Source organism: Manis pentadactyla, chromosome 5 (assembly GCF_030020395.1).
Source record: "Manis pentadactyla isolate mManPen7 chromosome 5, mManPen7.hap1, whole genome shotgun sequence".
Taxonomy (NCBI): Eukaryota; Metazoa; Chordata; class Mammalia; order Pholidota; family Manidae; genus Manis; species Manis pentadactyla.
This window is the reverse complement of record NC_080023.1, coordinates 134,215,125-134,228,844: the sequence shown is the minus strand read 5'-3', so window position 1 is coordinate 134,228,844 and position 13,720 is coordinate 134,215,125. Positions and strand designations below refer to the sequence as shown.

Genomic DNA, 13,720 nt, shown 5'->3' with positions numbered 1-13,720 from the left:
CCCCAAGGGCTCCTCTGAGACAGGGGCACCCCTAACCATGACTTTCAGAGTCACAGTTGATCCCCATAGTCAACCCTTCTCTGCCTCTCCATGGTGAGAATCCTCACCCACTGAGGCCCGGTCTCCCTTTATCTACGTATCTACTCGACTCAAAAACTCCTGGTACCAGGTACCGAGCCTTCCCGGCCTTTTCGCCTCTGACCCCACAGTTAGAGGTGGTGACGACCCCCTAACTGTGCCTGATCTTCTCCATGACCTTCTCAATCACTCAGGGATGCCTCAGCAACTTCTGAACGGTCTCATTCTCACCATGGGATCTGGCCCTTCCATTCCCGCAGATTCACCGCTAGGGTGCTTAGTCAATAATCTAAGGCCCCTCCACCTCACTCCAGACCTCAAACCTGTTCGCTACTGTAATAAGATCTGGCCACAATATCCCTTGGATAATCAGTCTAAATGGCCCCCAAATGGCTCTTTAGATCCTAAAAATCTCTGCGACTTATACAACTTCTGTGAGCGTACGGGCAAATGGAAAGAGATCCCATATACCCAGACTTTCTCCTACCTCCGAACCAAGCTCTCTCTCTGTCTCCCCTGCAGTCCTAAACACCTACTACTTGCCTTAAAGTCCACACCCCTAAGCTTTTTTCACATTCCCAAATATCCTCAAGTGCCTATAAAACTCCTAGACAATGCACCACCACGGGCTCTCTTGCCCCTCCTGGCTCATGCCAGGAGCTCTGTCTGTCCTCTCACTGTATCATTACGTCTCAATCTGTATGTTTGTGTCTAAGTGTGTAAATGAAAAATATTTTTTTACCTCCAGATGGTATTAATAAAAGTTTATTTAAAGACAAGCGCTTGTAAAAATTTGGCATACTAAAATTTCCAGAAAATTCTAATAGAAAATATTAAGCATTAATGATAATTTAAGTTGAACTGAATAGACATGTCCTTATGGTTATCAGCTGCCTAAGTTTACCAAGTCATTTAAGTTGATGGTATCTGTTAAATCTTTCGAAGAAAAATGCTTAAAGTGAAGTGTAGTTTTGTCTAATGTGAGTAACTATTTAAGCAAGTGCCTTAAAACTTTTAACAGCTTCCCAAAATCAAATTCAAAAAGGTGCTTTTTACCTCTAGTTCACTCTGATATTTTCCAGAGGGCCCCTGGAACATGTCAGAGAAATTTTTTCTCATTGAGGAAAATATTTGGCTAATTTGGCTTATTTACCTGCTTAATTACCTAGAAGGCACTGTCACAGGGAATGATGCTGAACTTTGTTACTGAATGTTTTGTGTTACAAAAATATCCAAATTTCCCTATGACAACTGACTTACAGTAAGCTCTCATCAGATCTTTAACCATTGTCATTTGTAAGTCTTTTGTCATCTATACTCACTGTTTTATTACTCCTAAACTAGTAAAAAACTAGATTTCAGCAGAACAGGTATTAGTTACATAGGATTAAGTTAACTAAGGAAGATAATTTTGTGGAAGCTGACAATAGTTTAGTAAATGACTGCCTTTGTAAGCAGAATTGAAACTTTATCTTTCTCTCTACCTGATCCCTCCAGAATTTAAAAACTCTCAGTGACTATTTTTATATTTCATGGCAGTATGTTAATTTGCACAAGTTCAATAGAATCTGCTTTCCTTGTAAGAGGACCAATTAAAAACACTGATTATATTACCAAGGCTTTGACTGGAACGTCATACCTGAGAGACACGTGTGTAAACTCAGATATGAACAAACAGCTTTAAGGAACCAAGATTGACTTTATAAAGCCAACAAAGCCCCTTAGAAGAACTGGCCTGGTACCTTGCTTACAGGGTTCCCAGCAGCCTTACCAGGTAAGAAAGGTCACTTCCTGGCAGGTGCAGGAACCTCAGAATGTCTTGGGAACCTCAAGAAGAGAGGAATTCACCCAAATGTACAGGTACTGCAGGCACAACCTGATGGCAAGTCTGGCTTAGCTTTCTGGCCTCCAGAAGCCCTTAAAAGTTCAATCTGAAATTTCTTACAAAAAGTTCCAGCAAAGCACATTTAAAAGATCCCATGTAATCAATTACTCTTCTTGCTGCTCTTATGCAAATAATCAAGCCAACTGTTAATTATTTTCTTAATCTGGCTACTTCTAATAAAAATGAGGGTGATTTTAGAGAAAAGTATTGTTTCAATAATGCAGTCTTATCTATACTAAATCCTAATACTAGTCATTGAGATGTAAAGTTGATCCAGAATTCTAGTTTCCCCATGAAACCTGGCTATGATTCTCAATTAGACTCTTCATACTTCTAGTTCTCATATTCAGCCATGCATTCTTAATCTCATCAAGTTTGTCCTTCCAGAACGGAAAATCCAACTCCAGATGTTGCTACTTAACCTAATAACAATTTGTTCTATCTTGCCTAGAAGCCACAAAACTGCAAATAGTAATAGAAATGAAACCCAGAATAGAAGCGCCAACCTTCCGAGGCCCTCTCAACTGAGCAGTGATGAAGACCTAGCTGCACACTTTACTGCACCCCCTCTCAGCATGAAGCAGCAGAGCGGTCTTCGCCCCTTTTCCCTAGCAGCAGCTAGAATTCTCCATCTGTAGAGGGGGGGGATGAGACAGGGACCATAGGCTTAGAATAAGGTGAGAGCCTCTAGAGAAAGCAAGGCAGGATATTTGCAGTCAGAGCAATGTAAAACTACATGCTAGGTAAGGAATATAGTCAAGATATTGTAACAGCTTGGTAGGGTGATAGCTGGAACCTAGAATTATGTATATAAATGTTCTACCACTGTGTTGTACACTTGAAACTAATGTAATGTAATACTGTGCGTCAACTACCCTTCAATAAAAAATAATTATTAAAAAATAAAAAAATAAAAAAATAAAAAAATAAAAACTACATGCTAGGAAACCACCCTGTACTAAAACTATGTTGAACATTTAAACATTAAGCTCTAGAATCATTCTTCAGTGAGATCAGTTAATGTTACCCAGATAAAGAAGAGTAGCACGCGTTTTATTATGCTAATCATTTGTAATCATGTATAAGATTCACTTTAGCATACTAAAAGGCCCAAGCCTATGTGCTGTCTTTCCTCCTTCAGATCTGACGAGGTAATTTTGCAAACTGACCCAGCTGTAGACGGCACAGTAAAAGACAGGATTCTTTAGCAAATAGACAATACCTCAGCCCACCTTGGGAGCTGAGCAGGCAGCCTTTTGATATGCTCCCAGACCAAGATGCCGGTATCCCAGAGAAAAATCAAGGCAGGAAATTCCTTATGTTAACTTAATTTTTAATATTCAGAGAACACTTAACAAGTCCTTCCCCAAGGCTTTAGAGACAGTCCCCACCTTTTTGGACAGGCTCTAACACAAGACCTCAAATCCCTTACTCTCTCGAGCTCCACCCTCCTTCAATATGTAGATGATCTCCTCCCATGCAGTACCTCCCTACAAACCTCTCAACAAGATATTATTCTCCTTTTAAACTTTCTCTCAGAACACAGCTATCGAGTTTCACCCTCCAAAGTTCAGCTGTCTGCCGCTCAGGTCACATATCTGGGAGCTCAGCTATCCTCGCGCTACAAGGCCATTACCATAGACAGGAAAAAACTTCTCCAAACCATGCCCATTCCAAACACCAAGCAACACCATCCCTAACTCCCAAATGGCAAAGACCATACACGGTAATCCTTTCCACACCAACTGCAGTTAAACTCCAGGGTCTTCCCCATTAGATACACAACTCCCACCATAAGCCATTTGTCTCAGCTTATTCCCCTCCCACCAAGTCTCCCACAGCTTCCTACTCCTCCACCCTGAAGGGACCTCTTACTCCGCATTTCACGCTGCTCATCTCCACTTCCACTCATCACTGAAGAAGTTTCTGCCAGCACAGAGTCCTAAGACCTCCCTTACAACAGCCATGCGTCACGCCTCAGGATTGTTAACCCTGGTCTCAACACTTATTCTCTCACCAGACCTATCTTCCCAGTGCCAGCCCTTTCTTCTCTTTCAGACCGTCCAAAAGATTGGACCATCAAGGATTCCCTTTGCCCTACAGGTTGCTTTTCTGCCTACACATATGTCCCAAAAAATGCTATTAATTCAGCCACCCTATGTAAACATAGCAATCAGCCCAAATGCAAAAAATTTCTAACCAAACCTTTAACCAGTTTATATTACAGGATTACCAACCCCTCTCCAACGACGATGATCCTTATTGAACCTGGAAAATGCCATCGCCACTGCAGACCAAGGGCTCATCTGAGGACCGCCCCCATCAATACAAAAATGGACTTCATCTCCCCTAATCAGCAGGAAGCAGTTACTGAAGACTAACCTTCACCCCTTCCCAAATCCTCTACCACTTATAAAACAGAAAAGAGAGGAATGAAAGAATATAGTAATTTATCCTCCATTTGCCCCATGGTCCCAAACACATAAGCTGGTGAGAATTATGCCTGGGCTTGCCTGGGGCTTGAATGGGTTTACCCTGCCTTATCTTTAAACATCTCAACCCTCCCCCAAAGCAACAGGCCTAGCAGATCTGCCACAATAAAAGGCACCATGCTGCTGCCCTCTGTCTCTCTGTGTCTGTCTGTCTCGCTGCCCTCTCTCTTTCTCTGTCTGTCTCTCTGCTGCTCTCTCTCTGACTGTCTCTCTCTCTCTGCTGCTCTCTCTCTGCTCTCCCTGCTCTCTCTCCCTCTCTCTCTCTCTCTCTCTCTCTGCTCTCTCTGTCCCACTGCTCTCTCCCTCTCTCTCTCTCTCTCTCTCTCTCTCTCTCTCTCTCTCTTGCTCTCGCTCTCTCCCCACCCCCCTCTGGGGCAGCCACTTTCTCCTTCAGATAATAAAGTCTCTTGCGTAGGCCCCTGTCTCCTGAGTCATTCTGGGTAAGGAGGGTCACGGCGAGATACCCTTTCAGATATTACACATGAAGTGAGTTAAATTAGACTGTTAGATAGTAAGGGAATTACCCTTGAATCTTTGGTAACCACAAATCAAAAGCCTGCAATGGCAATAAGTACATACCTATCAATAATCACCCTAAATGTAAATGGTCTGAATGCACCAATCAAAAGACATAGAGTCACTGAGTGGATAAAAAAACAAGACCCGTCTATATGCTGCCTACAAGAGACTCACTTCAAACCCAAAGACATACACAGACTGAAAGTAAAGAGATCAAAAAAGATATTTCATGCAACTAACAGGGAGAAAAAAGCAGGAGTTACAGTACTTGTATCAGACAAAATAGACTTCAAAACAAAGAAAGTAACAAGAGACAAAGAAGGACATTACATAATGCTAAAGGGGTCAGTCCAACAAGAGGATATAACTATTATAAATATCTATGCACCCAACACAGGATCACCTATATATGTGAAACAAATATTAACAGAATTAAAGGAGGAAATAGAAAGCAATGCATTCATTTTAGGAGACTTCAACACACCACTCACTCCAAAGGACAGATCAACCAGACAGAAAATAAGTATAGAGACAGAGGCACTGAACAACATATTAGAACATATTAGAACAGATGGACCTAAAAGACATCTACACAACACTCCATCCAAAAGCAACAGGATACACAATCTTTCTCAAGTGTGCATGGAACATTTTCAAGAATAGATCATATACTAGGCCACAAAAAGAACCTCAGTAAAATCAAAAAGATTGAAATTGTACCAATCAGCTTCTCAGATCACAAAGGTATGAAACAACAAATAAATTACACAAAGAAAATGAAAAAGCCCACAAACACATGGAGGCTTAACAACATGCTCCTAAATAATCAATGGATCAATGACCAAATAAAAACAGAGATCAAGCAATATAGAGAGACAAAAGACAACAATAATTCAACAACACAAAATCTGTGGGACGCAATGAAGGCTGTGCTAAGAGAGAAATATATTGCAATACAGGACTACCTCAAGAAAGAAGAACAATCCCAAATGAAGAGTCTAAACTCACAATTAACGAAACTTGAAAAGGAAGAACAAATGAGGCCCAAAGTCAGTAGAAGGAGGGACATAACAAAGATTAAAGCATAAATAAAAAAAATTGAGAAGAATAAAACAATAGAAAGAATCAATGAAAGCAGGAGCTGGTTCTTCAAGAAAATAAACAAAATAGATAAAACCCTAGCCAGACTTATCAAGAACAAAAGAGAGTCTACACACATAAACAGAATCAGAAATGAGAAAGGAAAAACCACTATGGACACCAGAGAAATACAAAGAATTATGAGAGAATACTATGAAAAATTATATGCTAACAAACTGGACAACCTAGAAGAAATGGACAACTTTCTAGAAAAATACAACATTCCAAGCCTGACCCACGAAGAAACAGAAAATCTGAGTAGACCAATTACCAGCAAAGAAATTGAATTGGTAATCAAAAAACAACCTAAGAACAAAACCCCTATATCAGATGGTTTCACTGCTGAATTTTCTCAAACATTTGGTGAAGACCTAATGCCCATCCTCCTTAAAGTTTCCAAAAAGTAGAAAAGGAGGGAATATGCCCAAAGTCATTCTACAAGGCGAACATCACTCTAATATCAAAACCAGGCAAAGACACCACAAAAAAAAGAAAATTACAGAGCAATATCCCTGATGAACACAGATGCAAAAATACTCAACAAAATATTAGCAAACCAAATTCAAAAATACATCAAAAAGATCATCCATCATGATCAACTGGGATTCTTCCCAGGGATGCAAGGATGGTACAACATTCGAAAATCCACCAACATCATCCACTATATCAACAAAAAGAACAACCAAAACCATGTGATCATCTCCATAGATGCTGAAAAAGCATTCGACAAAAGTCGACATTCATTCATGATTAAAATGCTCAACAAAGATGGCCACATGAGTAGGGCAGTGGAAATCTCCTCCCAAAGCCATATATATATTTGAAAATACAACAAATACAACTATTCCTTAAAAAGAGACCAGAAGATACAGTACAACAGCCAGGCTACATCTACATCTGCGAGAACTCAGTGCCTCACAAAGGGGGTAATAGACAAGCCCCAACCGGGCAAGACCTAAGCGTCCCCTCCACCCAGCTCCCTGGCGGAAGGAAAGGAGTCAGAGTGGGGAGTGAGTGGAAGCCCAGGACTGCTAAAAAGCCAGCCCTAGTCATCCACACTGGGAGCGCAGACACACATTGCGTGGTGTGATGAATATTAGGGAAATGGAACAGTAAAATCTGTGAGCAGGTCCCTGCAGCCAACGCCCCTGGGACAAAAGAAAAGCGAGTGCTTTTTGAAAGTCTTAAAGGGACAGGGATCTCACAGCTGGACAGAAGTGTCCCAGCAACCTCAGCCCAGCAGCTGGGAATCCCAGGGAAATTCAGGCACTCCAGCCCCCTGGGAGGCAATGCAGCTCAAAAGCCCACACAGCAATAAACAGCCTCCCATCCGTTCTCCCTCCAGCACAGCCTCGCCATGGCAGGGGAGCAGCCTGAGAGCAGCCGCACCCAGAGCCTCCTCTGTAACCACCCAGGCCAGACTCAGAGGCTCCGCCAGAGCGCACAGACAGAGGAAGCTGGGACAGGGCACAAAGGCTGGCCGTTCTCGCAGGAGAGCATACTTGGCATGCCTGAACTTCCCCACAGGGCTCTGGGCTGCCCAGACAGCTGCCCCACCTGCAGTGGAGAAATAAAACCAGAAGCTGGTCTGAGGAGGGTAAGGTGACCAGCAAGCAGGAAGAGACTTTGTTCTCCCAGCTAACACACATGCCAACTGCCCACGACTACCTATATAGCCATGAAAAGGAAGAAGAATCTGATCCAGTCGAGACTCACCCAGACAAACCTGGAGAGGGAGCCTGGGGAAATAGATTTAACCAATCTTCCTGACAAAGAATTCAAAATAAAGGTCATAACCATGCTGATGGGCCTGCAGAGAAATATGCAAGAGCTAAAGGATCAAGATAGGAGGGAGAATACAGAAATAAGACAATCTCTGGAAGGACTTAAAAGCAGACTGGATGAGGTACAAGAGGCCATTAATGGAATAGAAACTAGAGAACAGGAACACAGAGAAGCTGAGGCAGAGAGAGATAAAAGGATCTCCAGGAATGAAAGAATATTGAGAGAACTGTGTGACCAATCAAAATGGAACAATATTCGCATTATAGGGGTACCAGAAGAAGAAGAGAGAGAAAAAGGGATAGAAAGTATCTTTGAAGAAATAATTGCTGAAAACTTCCTTCAACTGGGGGAGGAAATAGTCTCTCAGACCATGGAAACCCACAGAACTACCAACACAAAGGACCCAAGGAGGACAACACCAAGACACATAATAATTAAAATGGCAAAAATCAAGGACAAGGACAGAGTACTAAAGGCAGCCAGAGAGAGAAAAAAGGTCACCTACAAAGGAAAACCCATAAGGCTATCATCAGACTTCTCAACAGAAACCTTACAGGCCAGAAGAGAATGGCATGATATATTTAATGCAATGAAACAGAAGGGCCTTGAACCAAGGATACTGTATCCAGCACAATTATCATTTAAATATAAAGGAGGGATTAAACAATTCCCGGACAAACAAAAGTTGAGGGAATTTGCCTCCCACAACCACCTCCACAGGATATTTCAAAGGGACTGCTCTAGATGGAAGTACTCCTAAGGCTAAGCAGATGTCATCAGAGAAAATAAAATCACAGCAAAGAAAGCAGACCAAACAAATGCTAACTAAAGGCAAAAAAAAAAAAAATCAACTACTCACAAAAGCAGTCAAAGGAAACACAAAAAAGCACAGAATAAAACACCTAACATATAAAGAATGGAGGAGGAAGAATAAGAAGGAAGAGAAATAAAGAATCATCAGACTGTGTTTATAATAGCTCAATAAGTGAGTTAAGCTAGATGGTTAGATAGTAAAGAAGCTACCCTTGAACCTCTGGTAACCACAAATCTAAAGCCTGCAATGGCAATAAGTACATATCTTTGAATAATCACCTTAATGTAAATGGACTGAAAGCACCAATCAAAAGACACAGAGTAATAGAATGGATAAAAAAGCAAGACCCATGTATATACTGCTTACAAGAGACTCACCTCAAACCCAAAGACATACACAGACTAAAAGTCAAGGGATGGAAAAACATGTTTCATGCAAACAACAGGGAGAAAAAAGTAGGTGTTGCAGTACTAGTATCAGGCAAAATAGACATCAAAACAAAGAAAGTAACAAGAGATAAAGAAGGACATTATATAATGATAAAGGGGTCAGTCCAACAAGAGGATATAACCATTATAAATATGTATGCACCAATACAGGAGCACCAACATATGTGAAACAAATACTAACAGAATTAAAGGAGGAAACAGAATGCAATGCATTCATTTTAGGAGACTGCAACACACCACTCACCCCAAAGGACAGATCCACCAGACAGAAAATAAGTAAGGACACAGAGGCACTGAACAATGCACTAGAACAGATGGACTTAACAGACATCTACAGAGCTCTATACCCAAAAGCAGCAGGATACACATTCTTCTTAAGTGCACATGGAACATTTTCCAGAATAGACCACATACTAAGCTACAAAAAGAGCCTCAGTAAATTAAAAAACATTGAAATTCTACCAACCAACTTCTCAGAACACAAAGGTATAAAACTAGAAATAAATTGTACAAAGAAAACAAAAAGGCTCACAAACACATGGAGGCTTAACAACATGCTCCTAAATAATCAATGGATCAATGACCAAATTAAAACAGAGATCAAGCAATATATGGAAACAAATGACAACAACAGTACAAAGCCCCAAATTCTGTGGGATGCAGTGAAGGCAGTCCTAAAAGGAAAGTATATAGCAATCCAGGCCTATTTAAAGGAAGAATAATCCCAAATGAACAGTCTAAAGTCACAATTACTGAAATTGGAAAAAGAAGAACAAATGAGGCCCAAAGTCAGCAGAAGGAGGGACATAATAAAGATCAGAGAAGAAATAATTAAATTGAGAAGAATAAAACAAAAGAAAAAATCAATGAAACCAAGAGCTGGTTCTTTGAGAAAATAAACAAAATAGATAAACCCCGAGCGAGACTTATTAAGAGAAAAAGAGAATCTGCACACATCAATGGAATCAGAAACGAGAAAGGAAAAATCATGATGGACCCCACAGAAATACAAAGAATCATTAGAGAATACTATGAATCTATATGCTAACATGCTGGAAAACCTAGAAGAAATGGACAACTGCCTAGAAAAATACAACCTTCCAAGACTGACCAAGGAAGAAACAGAACATCTAACAGACCAATTACCAGCAACAAATTGAAGCGGTAATCAAAAAACTACCCAAGAGTAAAACTTCCAGGCCAGATGGATTTACTGTGGAATTTTATCAGACATACAGAGAAGACATAATACCCATTCTGCTTAAAGTTTTCCAAAACATACAAGAGAAAGGAAAACTTCCAGACTCATTCTATAAAGTTAGCATCACCCTAATACCAAAACCAGGCAAAGACCCCACCAAAAAAGAAAATTACAGACCAATATCCCTGATGAACATAGATGCAAAAATACTCAACAAAATATTTGCAAACCGAATTCAAAAATACATCAAAAGGATCATACACCATGACCAGGTGGAATTCATCTCAGGGATGCAAGGATGGTACAACATTGGAAAATCCACCACATCAACAAAAAGGACAAAAATCACATGATCATCTCCATAGATGCTGAAAAAGTATTCGACATAATTTAACATCAATTCATGATAAAAATCTCTCAACAAAATGAGTATACAGGGCAAGTACCTTAACATAATAAAGGCCATACATGATAAATGCACGGCCAACATCATACTTAACAGCAAGAAGCTGAAAGCTTTTCCTCTAAGATCAGGAATAAAACAGGGATGCCCACTCTCCCCACTGTTATTCAACATAGTACTGTTGTTCCTAGCCATGGCAATCAGACAAAACAAAGAAATACAAGGAATGCAGATTGGTAAAGAAGAAGTCAAACTGTCACTATTTGCACATGACATGATATTGTACATAAAAAACCCTAAAGACTCCACTCCAAAACTACTAGAACTAAAATCAGAATTCAGCAAAGTTGCAGATACAAAATTGCTACACAGAAATATGTTGCATTCCTATACACTAGCAATGAACTAGCAGAAAGAGAAATCAGGAAAACAATTACATTCACAATTGCATCAAAAAGAATAAAATAACTAGGAATAAACCTAACCAAGGAAGTGAAAGACCTATACCCTGAAAACTACAAGACATGCTTAAGAGAAATTAAAGAGGACATTAACAAATGGAAACTCATCCCATGCTCTTGGGTAGAAAGAATAAATATTGTCAAAATGGCCATCCTGCCCAAAGCAATATACAGATTTGATGCAATTCCCATCAAATTACCAACAGCATTCTTCAACAAACTGGAACAAATAGTTCTAAAATTCATATGGAATGCCCAAAGACCCTGAATAGCCAAAGCAATCCTGAGAAGGAAGAATAAAGTGGGGGAGGATCTCGCTCCCCAGCTTCAAGCTCCACTACAAAGCCACAGTAATAAAGACAATTTGGTACTGGCACAAGAACAGAGCCACAGACCAGTGGAACAGAACAGAGACTCCAGACATTAACCCAAACATATATGGTCAATTAATATAAGATAAAGGAGCCATGCAGATACAATGGGGAAATGACAGCCTGTTGAACAGCTGGTGTTGGCAAAACTGGACATTATAAATGTAAGACATGTAAGACATGTAAGACAATGAAACTGGATCATTGTCTAACCCCATACACAACAGTAAATTCGAAATGGATCAAAGACCTGAATGTAAGTCATGAAACCATAAAACTCTTAGAAAAAAACATATGCAAAAATCTCTTGGACATAAACATGAGTGACTTTTTCATGAGCATGTCTCCTGGCAAGGGAAACAAAAGCAAAAATAAACTAGTGGGACTATATCAAACTAAAAAGATTCTGTACAGCAAAGGATATCACCAATAGAACAAAAAGATGGGAAAGTATATTCATAAATGACATATCTGATAAATACAGTATGGGAAATAAAAACAGTATGGGAAAATATATTCATAAATGACTTATCTGTTAAGGGGTTAACATCCAAGTTATATAAAGAGCTCCCGCACCTCAACAAACAAAAACCAAATGGTCCAATTATAAAATGGGCAGAGGATATGAACAGACACTTCTCCAAAGGAGAAATTCAGATGGCCAACAGGCACATGAAAAGATGCTCCACATTGCTAATCATCAGAGAAATGCAAATTAAAACCACAATGAGATATCACCTCACACCAGTTATGTTTGCCAATATCCAAAAGACAAACAACAACAAATGTTGGTGAGGATGTGGAGAAAGGGGAACCCTCCTACACTGCTGGTCGGAATGTTAACTAGTTCAACCATTGTGGAATGCAGTATGGAGGTTCCTCAAAAAACTCAAAACAGAAATACCATTTGACCCAGGAATTCCACTCCTAGGAATTTACCCTAAGAATGCAGCAGCCTAGTTTGAAAAAGACATATGCACCTCTGTGTTTATCACAGCACTATTTACAATAGCCAAGAAATGGAAGCAATCTACGTGTCCATCAGTAGATGAATGGATAAAGAAGATGTGGTACATATACATAATGGAATATTATTCAGCCATAAGAAGAAAACAAACCCTACCTTTTGCAACAACATGGATGGAGCTAGAGGGTTTTATGCTGAGTGAAATAAGCCAGGCAGAGAAAGACAAGTACCAAATGATTTCACTCATCTGTGGAGTATAAGAACAAAGCAAAAACTAAAGGAACAAACAGCAGCAGACTCACAGAACCCAAGAATAGACTAACAGTTACCAAAGGGCCAGGGACTGGGGAGGATGGGTGGGAAGGGAGGGATAAGGGGGAAAAGAGGCATTACAATTAGCACACATAATGTAGTGGGGGGAACATGGGAAAGGCAGTATATACAGAGAAGGCAAGTAATGATTCTATAGCATCTTACTACACTGATGGACAGTGACTGTAATGGGGTATTTGGGGGGGACTTGATAAAAGGGGTAGTCTAGGATCCATAATGTTGTTCAAGTAATTGTACATTAATGATATCAAAAAAAAAAAGTGAAGGAGAAATAAAGAGCTTCTCAAACAAACAAAATTTCAGGGATTGTTGCCAGTAGACCTGTCTTTAGCATAAATGCTAAATGAAGTTTTTCAGAGAGAAAATGATATAGTTCAGAATGTAGGATGTGCATAAATAAAGGAAGAACGTTAGACAAAGAAAAAGTGATAGTAACATAAAAACATTTTCTTATTCTGAATTGATCTAACAACAATTTTTTCAAAAAATTATGTATTTTCAATGATTATAGCTTATGTATAAATGAAAATGTTAGAAATGATACAATGGAGACAGGGAAGAATTAGGGGCACTTTGTCATTACAACATACTTGTATTACTCATGAAGCAGTATAGTGCTATTTGAAAATGGACTTAAATTAGTTGGAAATGTATTTTGCAAACTATAGAGCAATCACTGGAAAAATTTCAAAAAGGAAGGATTGGCAGGCTAAGAAAGGAGAGAAAATGGAATCATATAAACAATTGAAACCACAACGAGCAGAAGAAGACTGGAAGACAAAAATAAGAACAAAGAACAAGGGCAACAAATAGAAAACAGTT

The 13,720-nt window shown here is 39.7% G+C and overlaps 1 long non-coding RNA gene across 1 annotated transcript; it reads right to left on the bottom strand.

Moving 5' to 3' along the window:
* Positions 1–3,279: 3,279 nt before the first annotated feature.
* On the bottom strand, positions 3,280–4,213 carry LOC130683943 (uncharacterized). The gene is made up of 2 exons (XR_008998078.1): positions 3,508–4,213; positions 3,280–3,394 (listed from the first exon to the last, which is right to left on the bottom strand). It is a non-coding gene; the product is annotated as an uncharacterized LOC130683943 (long non-coding RNA).
* Between the last annotated feature and the right edge of the window lie 9,507 nt (positions 4,214–13,720).